General features: G+C 43.9%; 1 long non-coding RNA gene and 1 other non-coding gene across 9 annotated transcripts in view; both read right to left on the minus strand.

Annotated features, from left to right (window-relative positions):
* Nucleotides 1-23,046, minus strand: part of LOC132593646 (uncharacterized) — a 511,924-nt gene that overhangs the window by 197,780 nt on the left and 291,098 nt on the right. The window lies entirely within an intron of this gene.
* On the minus strand, nt 22,905-22,977 carry TRNAD-GUC (transfer RNA aspartic acid (anticodon GUC)). Its single transcript has one exon. It is a non-coding gene; the product is annotated as a tRNA-Asp (tRNA).

Raw genomic sequence — 23,046 nt, forward strand, 5'->3', positions numbered from 1 at the left:
ACCCTGCTCGAAAGAAAGTTGGATTGACTATCCTAGATCAGACAGAAGGGTTTCAGAGTCAAGATTATTAGCAGAAATTTAGGAAAGGCAGTTTCAAAAGAAGATGGGGCTCAACTGATCAAGCAGCTCAAACCATCTTAAACCGTTACGAACTTGATGACAGATTTTTCACAGTACAGTAAGCAAAAGAGATGTAACAGCAAATTAAAAGACAGAAACTAAACTCATGGCACCTTTCCTTCAGGACCTGATTGAAGACGTAGAAAGAAAATCGGCAAGGATATGGCTCACTGCTGCAGTGCTAGAGGCAAACGTAGCTGACACAGAACACTTCACCACCAACAGCAGAATGTGCAGTCTTCTCAAGGGCACACCTAAAACTGACCAAGACAGGTAATATCCTGGACCATAATTTAAGTCTAAACAAATTCCAAAGGATTCAAGTCACGTATGTATGTGCTCTGACCAAAATGGAATTTAATTAACAATTAATAACAGAAAGATATCTAGAATATGCCCAGATATTAGAAAACAAAATGACATACTTCTAAATGACCCATGGCTCAAAAAAGAAAACAAAAGGGAAATCAGAAAGTATTTCAAACTGAATGAAAATTAAAAGACATCATATCAGAATGTGTGAGATACAGCTAAACAGGGACGCCTACACCAAATGCCTACATTAAAAAAGAAGAAGAGTCTCAAATCAAGAACCTCAGCTTCCTCTTTAAAAAAACTAGAGAAAGGATAACAAATTAAAGCTAACGTAGGCAGAATAAAGGAAATAGTAAAGGTCAAAATGGAAGCCAATGAAAAAACAGGAATGAATAAAAGCAAAAGCTGCTTCTGGGCTTCCTGGTGGCACAGTGGTTGAGAATCTGCCTGCCAATGCAGGGGACACAGGTTCGAGTCCTGGTCTGGGAAGATCCCACATACCATGGAGCAACTAGGCCCGTGAGCCACAACTACTGAGCCTGCGCATCTGGAGCCTGTGCTCCGCAACAAGAGAGGCCGCGATAGTGAGAGGCCTGCGCACCTCGATGAAGAATGGCCCCCGCTTGCCACAACTAGAGAAAGCCCTCGCACAGAAACGAAGACCCAACACAACCAAAAATAAATAAATAAATAAATTAATTAAAAAGCTGCTTCTTTGAGAAGATCAACACAATTGATACACTGATCAAGAAACAAAGAGAGAAACTACAAATTACCAATACTAGGGATGAGAGAAGTGGCATCACTATAGAGTCAATAGGTGTTGAAAGGGTAACAGGGGAATATTATGAACAACTTTAAACCTATACATTCAAAAACATACAGGAAATGAAATATTTCTTGAAAGATACAAACTGCCAAAGAAATAGACAATGTTAGTACCTTTATATCTATTAAGGAAGCTGAATTTGTGGCTAAGAATCTTTGCCCTGCACCCATCCTCCACCCCCCAAAATAAAAACTTGTAGAAGCAGACGGCTTTACTGGTGAATTATACCAAACATTTAAGGAAGAAATATCGATTCTGCACAAACACATCCATAAAACTGAAGAGGATGGAACACTTCCCAATTCATTCTTTGTGGCCAGCATTGCCCTGATTCCAAAATCAGACAAAGACATTATCAGAAACTTAGAGTAGGGACCAATAACCCTCATAAACACAGATGAAAAAGATCTAACAAAAATTTACTCTGAGGCTTCCCTGGTGGCGCAGTGGTTGAGAATCTGCCTGCCAATGCAGGGGACACGGGTTCGAGCCCTGGTCTGGGAAGATCCCACATGCCGCGGAGCAACTGGGCCCGTGTACCACAACTACTGAGCCTGCGCGTCTGGAGCCTGTGCTCCGCAACAAGAGAGGCCACGACAGCGAGAGGCCCGCGCACCGCGATGAAGAGTGGCCCCAGCTCGCTGCAACTAGAGAAAGCCCTCGCACAGAAACGAAGACCCAACACAGCCAGAAAAATAAATTAATTAATAAATAAATTTTAAAAACAACAACAACAAAAAATGTTTCTGTGGTGTCTGTCCTGTGGAAGGCACAAATACAACTCACATAGTGAAAAAAAAAATTGACTCTGACAAATTATCCACCGATATATTAGAAGATAATATATCATGTCCAAGTAGGCTTCATTCCAGAAATGCAAGGTGTGTCTAACATTTGAAAATCAATCCGTGTAACTCACCATATTACCAAACTAAAAACTACATGATTGTTCCTCTCAATTGAACAGAAAGGGCATTTTACAAAATCCAACATCTGTTCCCCTTAAAAACTGTCAGAAGACAAGAAATAAAAGTGAACTCCCTCACCGTAATAAGAAGCATCTATGAGAAAACTACAGCTAATGTCAAATGCAATGAGGAATGTTTTCCCCTAAGATCAGGAACAAGACAAGGATGTCTACCCTCATCACTTCTGTCGATACTGTATTGAAGGTTCTGTCCAGTACACTCAGGATGTAAAAAGGATGCAGATTAGCTAGGAAGCAGGAAAACTGTCTTTATTCTGAGATGACATGATTATTGATGACAAAAATTCAATGAAATCTACAAAAGCTACTAGGACAAATAAGGGAGTGTAACAAGCTTTCAGTGTAGAAATAACACCAGTACCCCAAAATCAATTTTATTTCTCTATCAAGGGGCAATCTGAATTTAAATTTTAAAACTGTACAACTTACAATAGCATTAAAATATGAAAAATAGACAACTCCAATGAAATAAGTGTGTAAACTAAAATCCACAAAATATTGCTAAGAGAAATTAAAGATTTGAATGGAGATATAGGCCTTGTTCATGGGTCAGAGGACCCAACAGTGTTGATGTCAATTTCCCCCAGATTGATTCTGAGATCCTGTGCTATTCCCAGCAGAACCCCATCAAAGTTATTTTTTTTTTGAAAGTGACAAACTGATTCTAAAATTCACAGAGAATTGCAAAAGGACTTAAAACAAGGAAAAGGAGTGTTGAAAAAGAATAGCAACCTTGAAAGTATAAAACTATTTGACGTAAAGTCTTACTATGAAGTTATAGTAGTCAAAACAGTGCATTATAATTTGCAAAATGAAGAAAAATGCTAAAGGAACCAAGTAGAGATTTCAGCAATAAACACACAAGTACGGACACTGAGTTTTGACAAAGAAGCAAAGGCAATTCAGAGGGGGAAAGACAGTCTTTTCAACAAATGGTGATTGAAAATAAACTTTCTATATGCAAAAAAAACCTTTGAAAGTTACCTCATACAAATATACCATATACATGGTATATACTCATACTATACACAAAATTTAAGTCAAAGCATTTCATAGACCTAAATGTAAACGCTAAACTAACTACAGAGCTTCTAGAAGAAATTACAGGTGAAAGAAAGTATTTGTGATTTTAATTTAGGTAAAGAACTCTTAGATACCACACTCAAAGCACAATCCGTAAAAGAAAAAAATGGATAAACTGGAATTCATAAAAACTATAAATTTCCACTTTTCAAAAGACACTTTAAAAGAATGAAAGAAAATATATAGGAGAAAATATTTGCAAATCACATATATGATCAAGGACTTATATCCAGAATTTGTAGAGAACTCTCAAAATGCAAGAAAAAATAATAACCCAACTTTTAAAATAAGGAAAAGATTTGTGAACAAATACTTCACCGAAGAAGGTATATGGACAGCAAGTAATCTAATAAAATGTCTTCAATAACATGAGTCATTAGGGAAATGCAAATTAAAACCAGAGTAAGGTGTCACTACACATTAGAATGGCAAAAATGGATAAGAATGACCATACCGAGTATTGGTGAGGATGTAGGGAAACATCCTCCAGCATACAGAGTAGTAAAACACTTTGGAAAACAGTTTTCCATACACTTAAACATACAGCTAACATACAGTCCTGCATTCCACCCCAGGTATGTACGCTAGTGTAAAGAAAGCATATGTTCATACAAATATTGTACATGAATGTTCATAGCAGCTTTGCTTTTAACAGCCAAAAACTGGGGGAAAATTTTTCACCAGAGGACAGTGGCTAAACATAGAGCATTGTACACATACCTCAGAATCCCACTCAGGCGCAGTAACAAGTAATGCAGAACTGACACACGCAACAACATGGATGACTGAGTAAAGGCAGGCAGACGAAAATGAGTACATCCTGTACGATATCCATTTATACAGAACTCTAGCATTATAGTGACAGCAGGTCGGTGTTTGCTGGGCGGGGGCAGTGTAGGTTGAATCAGAAGAAGACGTTATTAGGGGCATGAAGAAATTTGTGGGGTGACGGACAGATTCACTCTCTTGAGTGTGTTGATTTTACAAATGTATGCACATGTCAAAACTTATCAACTTGTACACTTTACATATGTGCAACTTACTGTATGTCAATTAAAAAGGGTTCAAATTAGAGCTAATAAATAACCAATAGCAAGGTCACAAGATACAGGATCAATATATAAATATCAATTGTATTTCTATATACAAACAATAAAGTATTCAAAATTAAAAATATGCTATCATTCATAATAGCATCAACAAAGATAAAATATTTAGGAATAATTTTAACACAAGAAGTGCAAGACCTGTACATTGAAAATTGCAAAATAATGCTGAGGGAAAATAAAAATCTAAACAAATGAAAAGAAAATCCACAATCAGTGGATTAGAAGATTAATATTGTTAAGATGACAATTTTCTGCAAGTCGGTCTTTAGACTCAATACAATGTCTACCAAAATTCCAGCAGGCTTTATTGAAGAAATTGACAAGGTGATCCTGAAATTCATCTGGAAGTGCAAAAGACCTAGAACAGACAAATCATTTTGTAAAAGAAGAACAAAGTTGGAAGACTTTTACTTCCAACTTCAAAATTTGCTATAACTCTACTGTTATGAAGACAGTGTGGTTCTGGCCTAAGAATAGATATGTAGGTCAATGAAACAGAATTGACAGTCCAGATAAATTCTATATCAATCGATTTTTTAAGTTAATTAATTTATTTACTTTTTGGCTACACTAGGTCTTCGTTGCTGTGCGCAGGCTTCTCATTATGGGTGTCTTCTCTTGTTGCAGTTGCAGAGCATGGGCTATAGGCGTGTGGGCTTCAGTAGTTGTGGCACATGGGCTCAGTAGTTGTAGCTTGCGGGCTCTAGAGTAGTTGTGGTGCACGGGCTTAGTTGCTCTGCAGCATGTGGGAACTTCCTGGACCAGGGCTCGAACCTGTGTCCCCTGCATTGGCAGACGGATTCTTAACCTTTGTGCCACCAGGGAAGCCCCTATCAATTAACTGATTTTTGACAAAAGTGCCAAGGCAATTCATTAAAAAAAAAAAAAGATGACTTTTTTAACCAATGATGCTGAGACAATATGCAAAATAATTAATTTGAAAAGGATCAAAGACTTAAATGTAAAAGTTAAAACAATAAAACTTCTACAAGAAAACAGAAAATTTTCAAGCCTTTGACTTAGGGAAAGACTTCTTAGACACGACATCAAAAGCATGGTACATAAAAGAAAAATATTGATAAATTGGGCCTCGTTAAAATTCAGAACTTTTGCAGTTCCATGACACCAGTAAGAAAATGAAAATACAAGCAACAGACTGGGAGAAAAATACTTTCAAAACACATATCTAATAAAGACCTTTGTCAAAAATATACAAACAACACTTACAACTCAATAATAAAGGAATAAGCAACCCAATCAAAGCATTAGTGTAAAATTTAAATAGACATCTCCCCATAGAAGATCTACAAATGGCAAATCAGCCCATGAAAAGATGCTCAACACCATTCGTCATTCGGAAAATGCTAATAAAACCACAATGAGATACCACTTTCCATCCACTAGAATGGCTATAATGAAAAAGGCAAACAATAACAAATGTTGGTGAGGATGTGGGGAAATTGAAACCCTCATACACTGCCGGTAGGAACCTAAAATGGTACAGCCAGTTCTAAAAACACTTCGTCAGTTTCTTAAAAAGTTAAACATAGGGCTTCCCTGGTGGTGCAGTGGTTGAGAGTCCGCCTGCCGATGCGGGGGACACGGGTTCGTGCGCGGAGCGGCTGGGCCCGTGAGCCACGGCCGCTGAGCCTGCGCGTCCGGAGCCTGTGCTCCGCAATAGGAGAGGCCACAACAGTGAGGGACCCGCGTACCGCAAAAAAAAAAAAAAAAAAAGTTAAACATAAATTTTCCATATGACCCAGAAATTCCACTCCATTCTTCTCTTCAAGAGAAGTGAAAATACATGCCCACACAAAAGCTTTTGCATGTTTGTTTGCTGCGTTATTCATAAGATCTCAAAACTGGCAGCAACCTGAACGCCCATCAACTGGTAAAGAGACGAGGGAATAGTATTCCGCAATGACAGTGAAAAACTACTGATACATCATAACATGGATGGACCTCAAAAACATTATGTTGAGTGAAAGAACCCACTCACAAGAAACCACACATTTATGGTTTGATTTATAGGAAAGATCCAGAAAAAAGCAAAGCTACAAAGAAAGCAGATAAGTGGTTGCCTAGAGCAAATGAATGTGCCCAGGGAGTAATCCTGGGGTGATGAAAATGTTCTAAAACTGATTTATGGTGATGGCTTGTGAAACTAAGTCAATTCACTAAAAAAGTTTTTTTAATTTACATTAAGAAAACCACACTTAAAAATTATGACATGTATGATATGCAAAATATGCCTTAATCAAGAGTTTCCTAAAAAGAGACAAGTGGTTCGAAGGAGTGTTACATTTTTGAGGATTTGTGATCAAAAGCATTTTAGGAAGATCCGAGCTGTATATTAGGAAATGACTCCTATAGTTGCATGAAGGATGGGTCAGATATGCGGGAATGACAGTTTTGAAGTAATAGAACACCTAACTCTGGTCCTTTCCGTCAAACACACATTATGATACAGAAACCTGAGGATAATCAAGACACATTTGAAAAGCCCGTGTGATAGTTTTACTCCCAAAGAAAACACCTCCCCTCAAAGGAAACAATGCCACCGAATGGCAGAATGCCATTGAATGCCCCCAGAATGGCACAATGGCAGAATTAGAGCTAAGTGGAGGTCATCAGGTAAGGCCCGCCCCACTCACAGCATCTACTCTGCTGTGACACTTAACAAACGTTGATACAGTTTTGTGAATTACTCTCCTTATGCAGCAAAATTCTGTTTCCTGTCACAGCACATCCTACTAATGTGACAAGTTGGAACTATGACAGTGCTGATGTCCTGTGCCAAAAACCATCCAGCAGGTGACTGAAGTCACTTCACTGTTTGCAAACCAGAGCCACGTGCCAATTGCAGGCAAGTGACACCTGAAAACTCCAACCCGCAGTTTAAGAGAAGATGACGGATGTGGCCATCCTGCATTTGATTTTGACAAAACGTCTTGTTCCAATGCAAATACATGGGATGCGTCAAAGATATAATTGTTGGTGACATCAAAGCTGGTACCAGGTCGTGTGAAGGGAATTTGCCTTCCTGACAATTTCTTCCTTAGATCTCTAGCAGAGAACTGCCACTTCAACTTCTTTTTAAAATTTTCCCTTCATCACGCCCTAATGCCATCCTTCCTAAGACACTTTCTTGAAATCATTAATATGATTGGGTTTTGTTCTTCTCTGTCTTTGAACTACAAATGGGTTTTAAAGCAATATGCCGCAGCCAGGCAGAACCTCGTCTCTCTCAGTTTCCATTCACGCTGTGAGCAGCTCTCTTTCACATTTGCAAGGAGCCTTCCCTTACATTTGTCTGAAATGCAGCCAACCTCAAGGCCATCATTTTAGGTTATGTTTGAGGTTAAAATGAGTAAGAAATAATGGAGCTTGGGTGTAGACCTTACACTATAGGCGGGCTGTCTGCAAAATGAGAAGCAGTCATAGAGGATCAAGCTGCCTGGTGAATGGGCGAAAACTCTGCCCTTGGGGGCAGGGAGGCTGTGGGGTGGGGTGGGGGTGGCAGGAGGAACCTGACAGTAAAGGATGAGAATGTGTATTGGAACTGACTGTAAATGCCCAGAGGTCTGTCATCTGAAAGAGCAATTCTTTTTTTGTGTTTGATTTTTGGTTTGGGGTTTTTTAAATGTTTTTTAATTTAATTCTTATTTTATATTGGAGTATAGTTGATTTACAATGTTGTGTTAGTTTCAGGTGTACAGCAAAGTGATTCAGTTATACATATACATATATCCATTCTTTTTCAGATTCTTTTCCCATATAGATGATTACAGAGTATTGAGTAGAGTTCCCTGTGCTATACAGTAGGTGCTTGTTGGTTACCTATTTTATATGTAGTAGTGTGCATATTTTAATCCCAAACTCCTAATTTATCCCTCCCCCACCCCCTTTTCCCTTTTGTAATCATAAGGTTGTTTTCTATGTCTGTGAGTCTATTTCTGTTTTGTAAACAAGTTCATTTGTGTCATTTTTTTTAGATTCCACATATAAGCGATATCATATATTTGTCTTTCTCTGTCTGACTTACTTCACTTAGTATGATAATCTCTAGTTCCATCCATGTTGCTGCAAATGGCATTATTTCATTCTTTTTAATGGCTGAGTAATACTCCATTGTGTATATGTACCACATCTTCTTTATCCATTCATCTGTTGATGGACATTTAGGTTGCTTCTATGACTTGTCTATTGTGAATAGTACAGCTATGAACATAGGGGTGCATATATCTTTTTGAATTAGGGTTTTGTCTGGATATATGCCTAGGAGTAGGATTGCTGGATTGTATGGTAATTCTAGTTTTAGTTTTTTAAGGAACCTCCATACTGTTCTCCATAGTGGTTGTACCAGTTTACATTCCCACCAACAGTGTAGAAGGGTTATAAAGATCTAAATGGACATTTCTCCGAAGAAGACATACAGACGGCCAAAAAGCACATGAAAAGATGCTCGAAATCGGTAATTATTAGAGAAATGCAAATCCAAACTACAATGAGGTACCACCTCACACTGGTCAGAATGGCCATCAGCAAAAAGTGTACAAACAATAAATGCTGGAGAGGGTGTGCAGAAAATGTAAGAGCAGTTCTATTCGAGAGTATAAATGCTAAGGCTGACGGAGGGAGGTCATGGGGAGAAAGATGACCGGAGACATTGAGGAGGCTCTTTCTGACTGTCCACGGTCGGCATGAGCTTCCTCGGGAAAACTTCAACAGAGAGACACCCAATGAGAAATGAAGTCGTCAAATGAATTCAGCGGAATTCAGAGAAGTGGAAAGAGCCCCCACTGTAACAGTGGGATGTGTAAGACCTGTAATTTCTCTTCCGACACTTAGATTATGATCAAGTATGATTACTGTTTCCTCCTAATCTTAAGATTTATCATTTTAGGCTTATTATAAATCTGAAATCAGTAAAGATTAGGTCAATTATGGTTAAAAGAAGGAATAAAAATAATCCACATTATAACGAGGTCTAAAAATTATTAATTTCAAAGTTCATGTTTTTGAAGAGGCAACCTTCTGTTGTTAGAAAAAAATATATAATAGTTCACGCCAAATGACTGACTTGTTTTCTATGATTTCACTATTAGACAATAGTCAAAAAGGTATCTACCCCCAGTAAGTCATCAGAAGTTCTTTACCTGTGATCTGAAACTCCCTAAAATTGAAGAAAAGTGTTGTTGTTATATACTTTGGCTTATTTTTCTAAGGTGAAGACACACAAGTTTCATCAGATCTGCAATGAAGTCCATGAATCCTCACATGTGTCAGTCTCTGCAGTAGGGCTTCTGTTCGGGGCGAGACAGCACGCTGGGCAGCTCAGAAGTCTTCCTCAGTGAGCGTGCCTTGGAAGCAGAACCCTGTGAGTGTCAGGGCCTGTGGGGCCTCTCCCAGGATCCATGCTCCCAGGGTAGGGGCAGTGCAGAGCTGGTGGGCGGGGCAGGCCAGGCTCCAGGCCCCCTGCAGCACTGAGTTTTGCAGGGAAATGGGAACCCAGGCCCAGCCCGCTGCCCAAGCAGAACCACAGGGGAGCTGATGGCAAAGCACACAGCAGGCTGAGCGTCCGCCCAGCGAGAGGCCCGGGTTCCCCTGGCCACTGTCGGCCAGCAGGGCTGGCAGGAAGGAAGGGAGCTGAACGAGGAGCGTGGGGGGCTGAGGACACGCTTGCAGCAGCAGGAACCATCGCATCGGTCTCTGTCTGACTCTGACCACCACAGCCTTCCAAGAGCAGCAGCTGCCCCCCGCATCCACCTTCTAAAATGTATGTGACTCTCTTGGTCAACTCCATTCAGGAACATGCAAGGAAGGGGATTCTGGGGATACTTCCAAGTCAATTTAACCAAGTTAACACAGGACAAAACCACCACACAATATCTCTACTACCAAAAGAAAAAATCTTAAAATGCAAAAGACACTATTTCAAGTACATGAATAAGCTTTAAAACAATTACGAAAATAATCAGAGACTACAAACAGAGCTAATATATGAAACGAGGTAAGCACCAAATCTGGTGGATGCCAGGGTCACAAACGGATCTCCAGGGACCTGGGGACTCCACCGTCCATCCCTGCAGAGTGACAGCACGTAAAGCCAGAAGCCCTGAAGGTACCCTCAGAGAAAATGAAAATAAACTCAACTCACAAACGAAGAGAGCAAGGAAATACGGCTCTGGTCCCAGCTCAGGTGCGAAGGGAATGTCCCCCTGAGATGCTGACGTGCCCACCCAGCTTTACACAGGTTAGAGAAGCATCTTACTACCTGCATGGCCCAACAAGCCAAGCATTCAGGTGAATGTGGTCCCAGATAGTAAGTCAGCAGTCCCTGGGCTTCCTGGTAGAAGCAACTCCAAATACTATCCCCACCAAAAAATATATTCCTAACCTATTTCCAGAAGTGGAATCCCAGATAATACTATTTTAAAGTCTCAAATTAGGGGCATCCCTGGTGGCGCAGTGATTGAGTCTGCCTGCCGGTGCAGGGGACGCAGGTTCGTGCCCCGGTCCGGGAAGATCCCACATGCCGCGGAGCGGCTGGGCCCGTGAGCCATGGCCGCTGAGCCTGCGCGTCCGGAGCCTGTGCTCCGCAACGGGAGAGGCCACAACAGTGAGAGGCCCGCGTACGGGAAAAAAAAAAAAAGTTACAGACAAAATGTGTCCCCCTCAAAATTCATGTGCTGAAATCCTAAGCCCCAGTGTAATAGTATTTGGAGGTGAGGGTCTTGGGAGATGAGCATATCATGAGGAAGGAGCTTCAGGACGAGATTAGCGCTTTTAGAAAGAAGGCCCCGGAGAGCTCTCTCACCCTCTCTGCCACGTGAAGACACTGAAAAGACAGCCATCTATGAGCCAGAAGGCGAGTCCTCCCTAGAGACCAGGTCTGCTGCCCCCTTGAGCTTGGACTTCCCAGTTTCTAGAACTGTGAGAAATAATGCTTGCTATTAAAAAACCACCCAAACTAAGACAAAACCCAACAAATGTTTCATGAAGAACCCCTATAAAACAATATGAAAATAATAGGTTATGCAGTAGAAAAAAATGGGAGAGAAGAGGCAACGCACAAAAGAAGAAATTCAAATAGTAATTAAACATACGCAAAGGTATTGAGCAATATTAATAGTCAGGAAATGCAAACTAAAACTACTGAGTGTATATTCACCAAAAGGGCTGAAATGAAACCGACCAATAGTACCAAATGTCGGTGAGCACTTGGAAAAACGGGAATTCTCACACACTGCTGGTAGGAGTTTGAATTGTCACAAGCACCTGAGAAAATCACTTCGTATCACCTGCTGAAGTTGAACATACAGTGCCCTACGATCCAAGAATTTCACTCCTGGGTATGTTCGCGGTAAATATACAAGCACATAAACCACAAAATAAAAGGTATAAGAATATGATTGCTACATTATTCAACATAGTCCTGATAACCAACCAGGACCTACTGAATAGCACAGGGAACTGTACTCGATATTTTGTAATAACCTATAAGGGAAAAGAATCTGAAAAGGATATATATAGAGAGAGATATATAGATATAGATAGATAGATCTCTGAATCACTGTGCTGTACACCTGAAACTAACATGATATTGTAAATCAAGTATACTTCAGTTAAAAATTAATAAAATAAACCCTCAGAACAAACAGTCCTAAACTAGAAATAAACTCAAGTGTCTGTCAACAGAATAAATAAATTGTGGCTTATTTATATAATGAAATAATATACAGGATGAAATGAATATATTACAGTTATACTCTACAACCTGAATCACACTGACCTTTGTCAAGGGCCAGTTCCTGAAGATTATGGATTTATATGTGAAAGGCAAAACTACAACACCTTGAGAAGACAATTAGGAAAATATCTTTATGAATTTGAAGTAGGACATGATTTTTAAACATGAGAAAGAAGCACAAACATAAAGGGAAGATGGATAAATTTGACTGTGTTAAAATAAAAAATACATGTTCGTAAAACATACCATAAAGCCCATGATGACCTATATTAGCAACATTTAAAAACTACAACAAAAGGTTAGTATCCAGAATATGTAAAAAATTCCTCACATCAATTTTTAAAACACAATCAATTCAATAGAAAAATAGGCAAAAATCTCAAACGGAAGCTTCACAAACATATGAAAAGTTTCTTAGCCTCACTAATAATCATGAAAATGGTAGCTAGAACCACAATGAGACACATTTCACACCTACCAGTGGAGAAAAAACTAACTTCTAACAGGAAGTGGGAGCAATTAAGTTTTTTGGTGGGAATGTAATTTTGGTGTCATTACTTTGAAAGCAGAATAAGTTCTAGGGATCTAATGTACAGCATGGTGATTATAGTTAATAGTACTGTGTTACATGCTTGAAAGTTGTTAAGAAAGTATATCTGAAATGTTCTCACTACAAAAGAGAAATGGTAATTATGTGACATGACGGAGGTGTTAACTAACACTATGGTGGTATTTTGCAATATATAAGTGTATCAAATCAACATTCTGTACACCTTAAACTCACACAATGTTATATGTCAATGATAACTCCATAGAGCTGAGGGATAAAAGGAAACCAATTGGCATTACCTCTTAACTGGAAAGAAGTGCACAACCTATGCCCTGAAATATATATATATGTATGTGAATATATATATGAAATGTTTGCTTTTATGTACCAGGAGACAAATTCAAAAAAATATTTATAGCAGCATTTTGTATTAGAAAAAGTCTGAACAGAATCCATTGACAACAGAATGGATAAATAATCCCATCTCCATTTAAAAGAACCCTGAAAAGCAGTAAAAGTGAATGAACTATGGTTCCTTCCATTCATCACCATGCATGAATCTCACAAACATATTAAGTAAGAAGGAAAACCACAGGAAAATGCATACAGCGTGATCACAATTACATAAAGTCCACATTTCTGAAAAAAATAAGTAAAATATTGTTTACGGATTGCTACACATGTAATAAAAAATCAAGAGAAACAAGAATGGTAACCACAAAACTAGACTTGGTGATGATCTTAGACAGGAAAGGAGGATGATGCTATGGGGGGAGGAACACAGTGGGCTTCAAAGAATCACTAATGTTCTCTTTCATAATTTGGGTGGTGGGTACATGGGTCTCTGGTTCATTAGTATTACTTTTGCATGTCATATATACTATAAACATAATTCTGTCACAGAACACACCCACTCCTCTTACTCTAAATTGTTCCTTTGGTCTATCCTTGGCTACCCCTCTCTCCTTGGGAGAACCTCTGATGCTCTGCATGTCTACCACTTAGCTCTCTCCAGCTTGTCCTGTCTGTCCAGCTCCCACGTGGGTGTCGCTCAGTTACCTTCAGTCAACTGAGCCCCATCAACGCCCTCCTCAGGCTGCACGGGTTCTGCTGCCAAAACTGATAACGGAGATGTCATGATGTTAAATGATGTGTTAGATCACATCCAGGAAACCTCTGATGATGGGTCCCCTGGGTGTCATTCACCTTTTCGCTAAGCTCCTAGCAATACCAGATGCTAGAATGATCTTGTGGTTGACCTTGGATAATACATTTTGAATCCACCATGGCTCTCCCTTCCACAGCAGCCTCGGATTTGCACCGCAGCTCACTTTTCCGTCATCGGATGTCAGAAATGTCCACAGCAGAAGACAGAAGTCAGGCACTGGCTCATTTCTCCATACGGTACACAGGGAAACTCAATGGCCAGGAATTTCTCTGAATCTCAGGGACGGCATTGGGTGCAATAGTCTATTGAAAATTAAAATGGCCAAAGATGGTGCATAGGACCCAGCCAGAAGGCAAACTAAACTCTTCCTTCTTATTACTGGTAACAGCTATGGGATTCCAGAGGAATCTGGAAAAACACCAGGAAGAAAGGAAGCAGAGAAGGAAAATAACAGGGAAATGTGGGAAGAGAACAGCAAACAGCAGCTGGAGATAACAGGAGAGGCACAGCACAGATCAAGGGGGCACTGAAGACCCTGAATTACGCTTTCATTGCTGACCTCAGGAAGGAGGCAGTGCCCAGGGTCTTCAGTGTGGGTGGGCCAGGTCTGCAGAGCAACTTGGCCCTTGAGGCATCAGCCTGTCTCATAGAAGCTCTCAGCTCTGCAGCCACCACCTGAGATCGCCTGGATGCCCATGAAGGCGCCATTCAGCAGGAAGTCTGTGAGGGCCAGTGTCTCAGGTTAACTAGGCGGGATATCAGGCACCACTATGTATGCAGACTATTAGATGCACATGGTGACCTAACTGATGGGAGGTGTTGCCAGAATTTGCCCTCCCCTTGCTGGCCGAAGACAAACAGCTCTCTCTCACCATTTCTCCCACAGCCTCCCTCTGCTCTCCTAGCCAGAGTCTTTGAGGCCAAGTTGGGTGAAGGAGACAATTAAAAGAATTAGAGATGTGCTGGGCAGGCTTCAGGGAGGTTCCCCAGAAAGTTTTAAGAGAGGTCTGGAAGCAGACAGGCCTGTAAGAGAAACAGATGAGAGAGAAGAGGGGTCTGGGTCTCCTTGACATTTTCTGGAAAATGCAAGTTAAAAAATTGAAATATTTGGAAACATATTTTTGAAAGTAATTCTGAACAATGTTCTGAGATAGCTCATGGACATGACATCATTAGGTTACAGACAGTTTTAGAAAAGTGTGCATCTTTATGTTATAAAAATAGTTCTAACAGCTATCACACTAAACTAACCTACCTGGAAATCAAGTTAGGGGACTAGATCACAAGGTCTGGACCCATAAGGCATAAAATGCCCCTTTTCCTCCCATTTTGAACCTGATAAACCTTTAAAGCCCTGTTCAAGTGTCACCTTACCTTCTGCAACTAAGTCTGCAGCCTGGAAGATTCCAAGTCATTGGTTAGTAGCACCAAATGACAGTTAAATAACTGGCTAGTATCACCATCATCACCATCATCATCACTGTCATCGTCATTGTCACCATCACCATCAACACCATCATCATCATCAACACCAAGATCATTATCATCATCACCATCACAATGAATGTTTTAAATTCCTTTTAAAAAGGCTGCCAATGACCTCAGCCTGTAGACGTAATTATTATCATTCCCATTTAACATATAGGGAAATTAAAATTCAGAAAGTTTAGGCAATTTCCTCAAATCTTCCAGCACTTAAAAGAGGCTAGAATTCAAGCAGGACTGTCTGACTCCAAAGCCCTCCGTCCCAACCGCAGGACGAGGTGTTGTGTACTGTCAGTTCTGTGGATGGCAGCCTCCCTCCCCCACCTGAGGGCAGGCTCGCTGGGGGCACAACAGGACTGTGCTGGTGACAAATCCAATGGGATTGGCACAGAAATAGGCAAACAGATGACACTATTTTCTGATTAACCTAAGGCGCTATTAGATACGCGGGGATTTTAAACCACGTGGAACAATGTTTGTTTCCTCATTACATTGACTTCACCACAAATTGATGGGTGGCACTCCTTTAGGAAGACAGATCTACTTCATGAAATGCATAGATTAGCCGCTACAATCACACACACCTTGTTACTCAACCTAAAAACTGCAATAATTTGCTTTTTATTTAAGCACTTTTTTGATGGCGCTATTGCCCTTGAAAGGTTTGCAAATGCAAACCAGTTGGTAATCATTTAAATACATTCCCACTTAAATATACAAATGTGGTGACTTTTCTTTTTTAGAAGAAACAAACCACTAAAAGCCAATCTTTCTAAGAATTTAGATGGTGTGTGAGGGTTTGCTTTCTTCCTACAAAGGTCCACTTTTTAATAGCCCTGGAAAATACAATATTTCAGTTTACTGAAGTCCAGTGGTTAAACACAAAGCTGACCCTTTACTGTGCCAAAGGACAACAGGAAAATCAAACACAGAAGCACATGCGCACAGGCAGAAGGAAAGCTAAAACGACAGCCTGGCTGAGCCCCACGTCTATGGAGTCTAACAAAATATTATCAAAGAGCCATGGAAATTCTAGATGTAGAAGGGGACAAAACTGACTCAAAAGACAATGAAAAATCCAAGAGTCCAATAACTAGTGAATAAACGGGACAATGTTTTCAATTAATTACCTTTAGAAAACCTCTAGTCTCAAAAGTTTTACTGAAGTCTTTCACATTTCAGCTATCAGGTGTCGACTGAAAAAAAAATGCACAACCTAAAAGTTGAGAATTATCGATATGTCTTATTCACTGGACACACTGAGAATTCAAGCCTGGAAGGCAGTCTCTCAGGTTGCTCTGAGGGACTGTTCCAAGAGGCGACGGTGGGAGCCACGACCTAGAGGAGTTTCTGCAACAAAACCAGGTAGTTGGAACATCAAAAGATTACTGATAATTAAAGAAAAACCAGCCATCTCAAGTTAATGAATTTAGTGCTTTTCTATGTACGGGAAGATGCAGGAGTCTGGGCTGATGGAAATCATTCCTTGGATGTGCCCCTCAGCCATCTAGGGCCACTGTCCTGCTTTTCTCCAGCCTGAATCCCCTCAAGGGTGTACCATCGAGGGAGGCTACAGTGGCTGCTGGCTTCATGGCTACAACGTCCTTTGTTTACTGACATGGCTGGCAACATTCTTCGTCCACACAAGACGCATTAGCTTCTCGGAGCTGAAGAACACTGACAGCTTTCCAACTGTTCAAGCGGCATGCCTGACAAAAGTCTGATCAATCACTGTGCTGACTGAGGGGGAAGAGGAGAAAGCAGTCAATGGAACGAAGGTCCAGAGGAGACGGGATAGGGCGAGGCTGCCCTGGAAGAGGTTCGGCCATCCTCGCAGCTGGAGGGAGTGGGGAGGAAGAGGGCCCCGTCCCCCGCTGGAGATGAGGTGGCCTCGGGGGGGGGGGGGAGAACACAGAATCTGCAGGACGATGAGTGCAGCTTTCCCCACCGCGTTACATTCGGCTCTCAGAACCCAGAGCTGAGGACAAAGAGGCATCAAAGACTTGGAAAGCTTGGGCTTCCCTGGTGGCGCAGTGGTTGAGAGTCCGCCTGCCGATGCAGGGGACACGGGTTCGTGCCCCGGTCCAGGAAGATCCCACATGCTGCGGAGCGGCTGGGCCCGTGAGCCATGGCCGCTGAGCCTGCGCGTCCGGAGCCTGTGCTCCGCAACGGGAGGGGCCACAACAGTGAGAGGCCTGCGTACCGCAAAAAAAAAAAGACTTGGAAAGCTTCACATTCTACGAGTGGTGCAAACACCTGGGGGGCGAATGGCCCCTCATCACTCACTAGGAAGTGATCCCACGGCCCTGTGGCCTCCACCTCAGCCCCCCTCCCCTGCCCAGGCCCACAGAAGCTGCAGCCCAGAGGTGGGGCAGAGGAGAGTCAAGACTTGGGCCCTCTACCTAAGGGGAGTGGCGGGGGACACTTTCCTGCCCCCCAGGCAAAGAGAGTTAAAGAGATCCTGGCTCACGAGGGAAACCAGTGCGACTGTGCTTTTCTAAAGGCTGGTTAACTGCCCCCTGCTCTTCCTTAAACAGGGAAGATGGCATAGCGGAGAGCGCGGCGGTCAGTGGAGTCCCTGCACTGCCTCTCTGGGTCGAGTGGACACTGGGCAACGGTGCTGGGCTTCAGCAATCTTGCTGTCCCCACCCAAGTGGGAAGCCCACTGGGCAAGGGGATCCAAGGAACAAGGGGCTCCAAGGCAGGGTGAGAGAGTGTGGGAAGAGGTTCTCCATGACTGGGAAGGGGGCCTGGAGAGGCCCTGCCGTGGCCCTCCCACGAAACTCACAGAGGCACCTGCCAGACGGCCTCGGAGGACAGCCGCCGCTCAGAAGCCACGTACCACAGAGGCAGCCACAACCCGCAAAGTCGTCTGACAGCAGCAGGTGACGGAGGACCCAGGCCCTCTTCCAGCCTCGCAAACCAGCAGACAGGGGACCTGGGATGGGAGGGGAGGTGGGAAAGCCTGGACCACACTTCCTCTCCCGCAGCTCCCTGGGGCCTCATGGGGGCAGGGAGTAGGTGAGACTGGAGTTCAAGCTGGATTCACTTGGTCTTTTAATAAACCAAGTGACCAGAAAGGTATGGAATCCTCCCAAGATGCCAGCAGGAGGTGGGTGGAAACAGGCTGCAACACACAGCTGAAGATGATTCTTAGAAAATATGAAAATGGTTTCACGTCCGGACTCCACAGAGTTGATAAGCCACATATTAGTGTTCAGATCATGGCGGATGGAGCCGGAAAAGAACGGAGACAGACAAGGAATGCCCACCTGTGCTGGGGGGCGGGAAGCTGGGAGACCGAGAAAGCACCGACCACAGGGCTGTGGTTTTTCTCCAGCGAAGCTCAAAGCCCAGGTTGGACACAGAGGAGCAAGTAACGCATAAAATGTCCTTGTAAACTAAAACCCACCATAGAAACAGTTTATAATGACGTCCTTTTTCTTGTAAGTGTAGTAGTTTAGTCGGTTACATACCCATTTCTAGTTTCGACTTTCCACAGACACCACCAAGGATAGCTGTAACTTGTGACACTATCCAAAGTGTCACAAGTCGCAGGAGAGAAAGGACCTCTGCATGTGCCTGCCTACAACTCTGGGCTGTCCAAGGGTTTGGGGACAGGACGGTTCAGTGGGCAAGGCATGTTTCTGGAGCTAGACTGCTACGGTTCAAATCACGTCCACCATCTGCTCACTGTGTGGTCTCGGGCAGGTTATACATCAACACCCGACCGCCTGTGCTCTCCGATCATGAGTTATTGTTGGCGCTTTCTCAACTTCATATGAAGTTGATGCAAACACAGCTTCAAGCCCTCACCAACTGGATCACCACCCAGATGGCACTCAGGGGAAGTCCTGGAGCTGCTACTGGTCCCAAAGTCAGGCTACACCGCAGGGGAGCCCCGTGGGTGGAGGGGTGAGATGCAGGAGGGGGGACTCTTCAGTCACCTGCTTCCCCATCCAGGGCAGAAACTTTCAGCCTCTCCACCACATCCATCTCTGTGTCTCGCCCCATGTCTGCACAAGCAGTTAAGTTAAATGTCACTTCATCTTGACAGGGCGTCATAATCTACTCAACACTCCAGCCCTGATTAAGCTCAGTGGGGTCCGGACCCCAACTGGACCCCAACTGGGATGACGGAAGTTTGGTGGGTGAGTACGTTCCCCAAACTCTGCACATCACAAAGCCAGCAGTCGAGGCCAGCATCCCGGCATCCATGTGTCAGCTAAAACCGCAACTCAGAAGAAAGACAGAGAACGTTTTGCTCAATTTAGAGCCTACTTGAAATTAATGGAGAATAAATGTTCCAAATTCAAACCTTTCGAGGGACAATTTCCATTAAGCCCGAGCTCAGCTTCATTTCTGATCCACTGTTGCAAAGAGTAACAGCTGTTCGGGGCACGATAACTGTAATCGAACTACTGAGGCCATAAACTTGGAAAAGAAAACTCTCTTTCTGACGGTCATCAGGAGAAAAGGGGAGTGAACAGCACATCTGACGAAATCTCATCCCACTGTGAGTGGCCGTCAAATCCGCCAAGCTGCACTAAAGGTCATTTCGCAGAGCGGCGAAGCCACCAGACGACTCCCTTCCCCCTCCCTCTCCTTCAGTGGGGAAGGCAAGCCTGCGAGAGCAAAGGAGCAGCAAAGGAGTGACAGCTTAGTAGGGAGGGGACACCGTCCCGACATGTCTGGTGGGCTGGGAGGAGGGGACAGAGGTGACCTCCTTCAGCTTGTCAACCTTTCAGCGTCTGGCTCCTATGTCCAGGGCTCTGGCACACGGGTGTCAACAACCTCATACACTCCTTCCTGCAAGTTGCCAACCCAGCAAGGGAAGTGAAGAGGGGGTAAATACACACAAAAAAGGTTTTCTTCTAACAGCAACAGCTACTATAACACTCAAGCCAATTTATCCTAGAGGCGTCTAACACAGCCTTAGGGAGTGACACACAAGCTGCAACTTACCTGAGCCGAGGCGGGGAAGGAGGGTGGTCAACACAGAGCCCTGCAGGCAGAGGGTCTCCCACATGAACAGGAGCTGGAGAGCACAGGGCACTGGTGGGAAGTGGCGAGCGGAGGACAGGAGCTGGGAGAGCATGGGCTGGGCCGTCAGGGCGCCGCCACATGTTAAAGGATTTCAGTAGGAGAGGGGCCATGTCTGGTTTGCATCGTTAGAGACCCCTCGCTGTGGCGTCCCAGCACCTGAGCAGACGGGAGGACGACCGCGACAGTCCAGGCGGAAAATAATGCAGGGCTTGGGGTGGAGAGGTGGAGGATAAAGACTCCCAGGCCCTGGGAATGGACTGGACGGGGTAGGGGGTCTTCCGGTTTCAGCAATGCAGCCTTGGTGCCCTCACTGGCCAGGGATATTCTAGAGAAGGAAAGGGCTCCTCCTTCGGGTTTGCTTGTTGCCAAGTGTGGGGTGATAATCAACAAGGGAGGGAACCAGAGGGTGAAGAGGATGAGCTGAGCTTTGGACGTGCTCAGTTTATGATTCTGGCAAGACATCCAAGCGGAGATGTCAGTAGGCAGGTGGATACAAGTCTGGAGCTTGGGGGAGGTCTGAATGGTGAGGCAAATATTGATGTCGTAGTATCTGGACGGCACAGGAAACCGTGACGATGTCTTCTTACCCACGGGAGACACAGAATCTGTGAGATGAAACAGGGACTGACTAATCTCTGCTGGAGAAAGATGAGAGAGAGGAGACGACCAGGGTAAGAAGGCTGGAGCAGGCATCCAGCTGAGAGACACGATGCACTCTCCTCGTCGGCTCCCTCTACAGTTTCCTCCCAGCCCAGGAAAATCTACTGCCACCTGTTAGTCTCCTAACAAAACATGGCCGTCTCCTGCTTCTAATATAATCACTACGCTGCACACGGAGAGCACACGTCGCAGGGGAGACAGCTGTGTCCGAGGCTGATGAAAAGTAAGGTAAAGACTAAAATCTTCTACTGGACTGCGCAGCACAGAGAACATCGGCTGCCTTAAGCAGGAAGTGTGGGCGAAGTGACGGGAGTAGAATGGGGGTAGAAGCCGGCTGGAGAGCACCGTGGAGGGGATGGAGGGAAGAAAGGATGGAAAATATTGATGATTCTTTCAGAAAACCTGGCACCAGCGAATCCCCCTGAGGGTAAGGACCGTAACTTTCTCATTTCTACATTCTATCAGAGTACCGGGTGCCTAAGAGCACGTTTGCAAACGTTGGATGTCTGAATGAATGAATTTCTGTGGAGGGTCACAGCAGGGAGAGCTGAAGACCAGGTGTCCAGGCCAGAAGGGCGTGAGAATGAACAGGAATGTGGGCCCCCCGGGGAAAGCCCTGGAGATGGTCACGGTTCCCGAGGTGGGGCATGTGGGGCGGCAGGGGGATCAGGGCACCACGCAGAGGAGGAAGCAAGCCTACAGCCACCACGGGGGTGAGGCCAGCCGCGCAGACGGAGTCTAGACGGCGAGACCCCGCCGCCACACGAGAACTCTCCTACTGCATTGAGGAGGTCGTGGGGAAATGTCCAAGGTCCTGGAGCAGAGAACACCACGGTTGGTGGAACACAGATGGCTCCCATGAGAATATGAAGTATAAGACCTCAAGGGCAAAACTAGAATCTGTTTCTTATTGGTGTCCACCAATAACATGTCACTGGTCTCCCAAGTGGAGGGATGAAAGTAAGAAATGTACACATATCACCATTCTAGGCCTCACGGTCAACACACAGCAATGGCTGAGGATATAACCTGAATAACACAATGGCTGCCCACTGCGACTGGACCACAGGCTCCAGGAGAACACACGGGCCTCAGTTCAAGGTTAGGAAAATAATCTGGATGCAAAGCCATGCTGTGGGCATTCAGACACTGAAGTTTGTCCCTCTGAGATAAAAATGCAAATAGCTTCATCCACAGTTTGGTCTTTAATCAAGCCAGACTCTCTAGTCTTTCAGCGGAGATGCCCTGAAAACCCGCCAGATGCCTGGGCTGATGGGAACCCAGGTGGGGCTTGGACTCCTATGGTGTCACGTGGGTGCCCACAGCGGGCAGGCAACTTCCGAGGCTCAGGGGCCCTTCTGCTGCCTGACGGTTCCAGCAGCTTCACACGATCTCCTAACCTGCTCCCTCCTAGAACCCAGGAAAGACGAAATCACTGCACTTGTTCCACCTGCAAACTCTCCTATTAGAAGCAAGTCTCAGGTTGGTAGAGCTCAGAAACTGTCCGTGAGACTTTCCTGCCACAGAGGCCCTTGAGTGTTAAAAAGCAGTTCGCTCCAATCAAGGGAAATTCAATTTTAGGAACCGAAATCTTAAGTCAACTTCACTGGCCTCCTCCAGTTTGACATGTTTTCTTTGAAAACCAGTATCACAAGAATACAAAAGTTGGGCTTTCCATTGTTCTTGACTTTTTTAAAAATATTTATTTATTTATTTGCCTGCACCAGGCCTTAGTCGCGGCATGCGGGATCTTTTAGCTGCGGCATGCGGGATCTTAGTTGTGGCACGCAGGATCTAGTTCCCTGACCAGGGATCGAACCTGGGCCCCCTGCATTGACAATGCGGAGTCTTAACCACTGGACCACCAGGGAAGTCCCTTGAATTTTGATAGAAGTAAAAATAGTTTGGTTATTTTCAAGAAATACAGTACCAGCCTGTTC

Source organism: Globicephala melas, chromosome 16, assembly GCF_963455315.2.
Source record: "Globicephala melas chromosome 16, mGloMel1.2, whole genome shotgun sequence".
NCBI lineage: Eukaryota > Metazoa > Chordata > Mammalia > Artiodactyla > Delphinidae > Globicephala > Globicephala melas.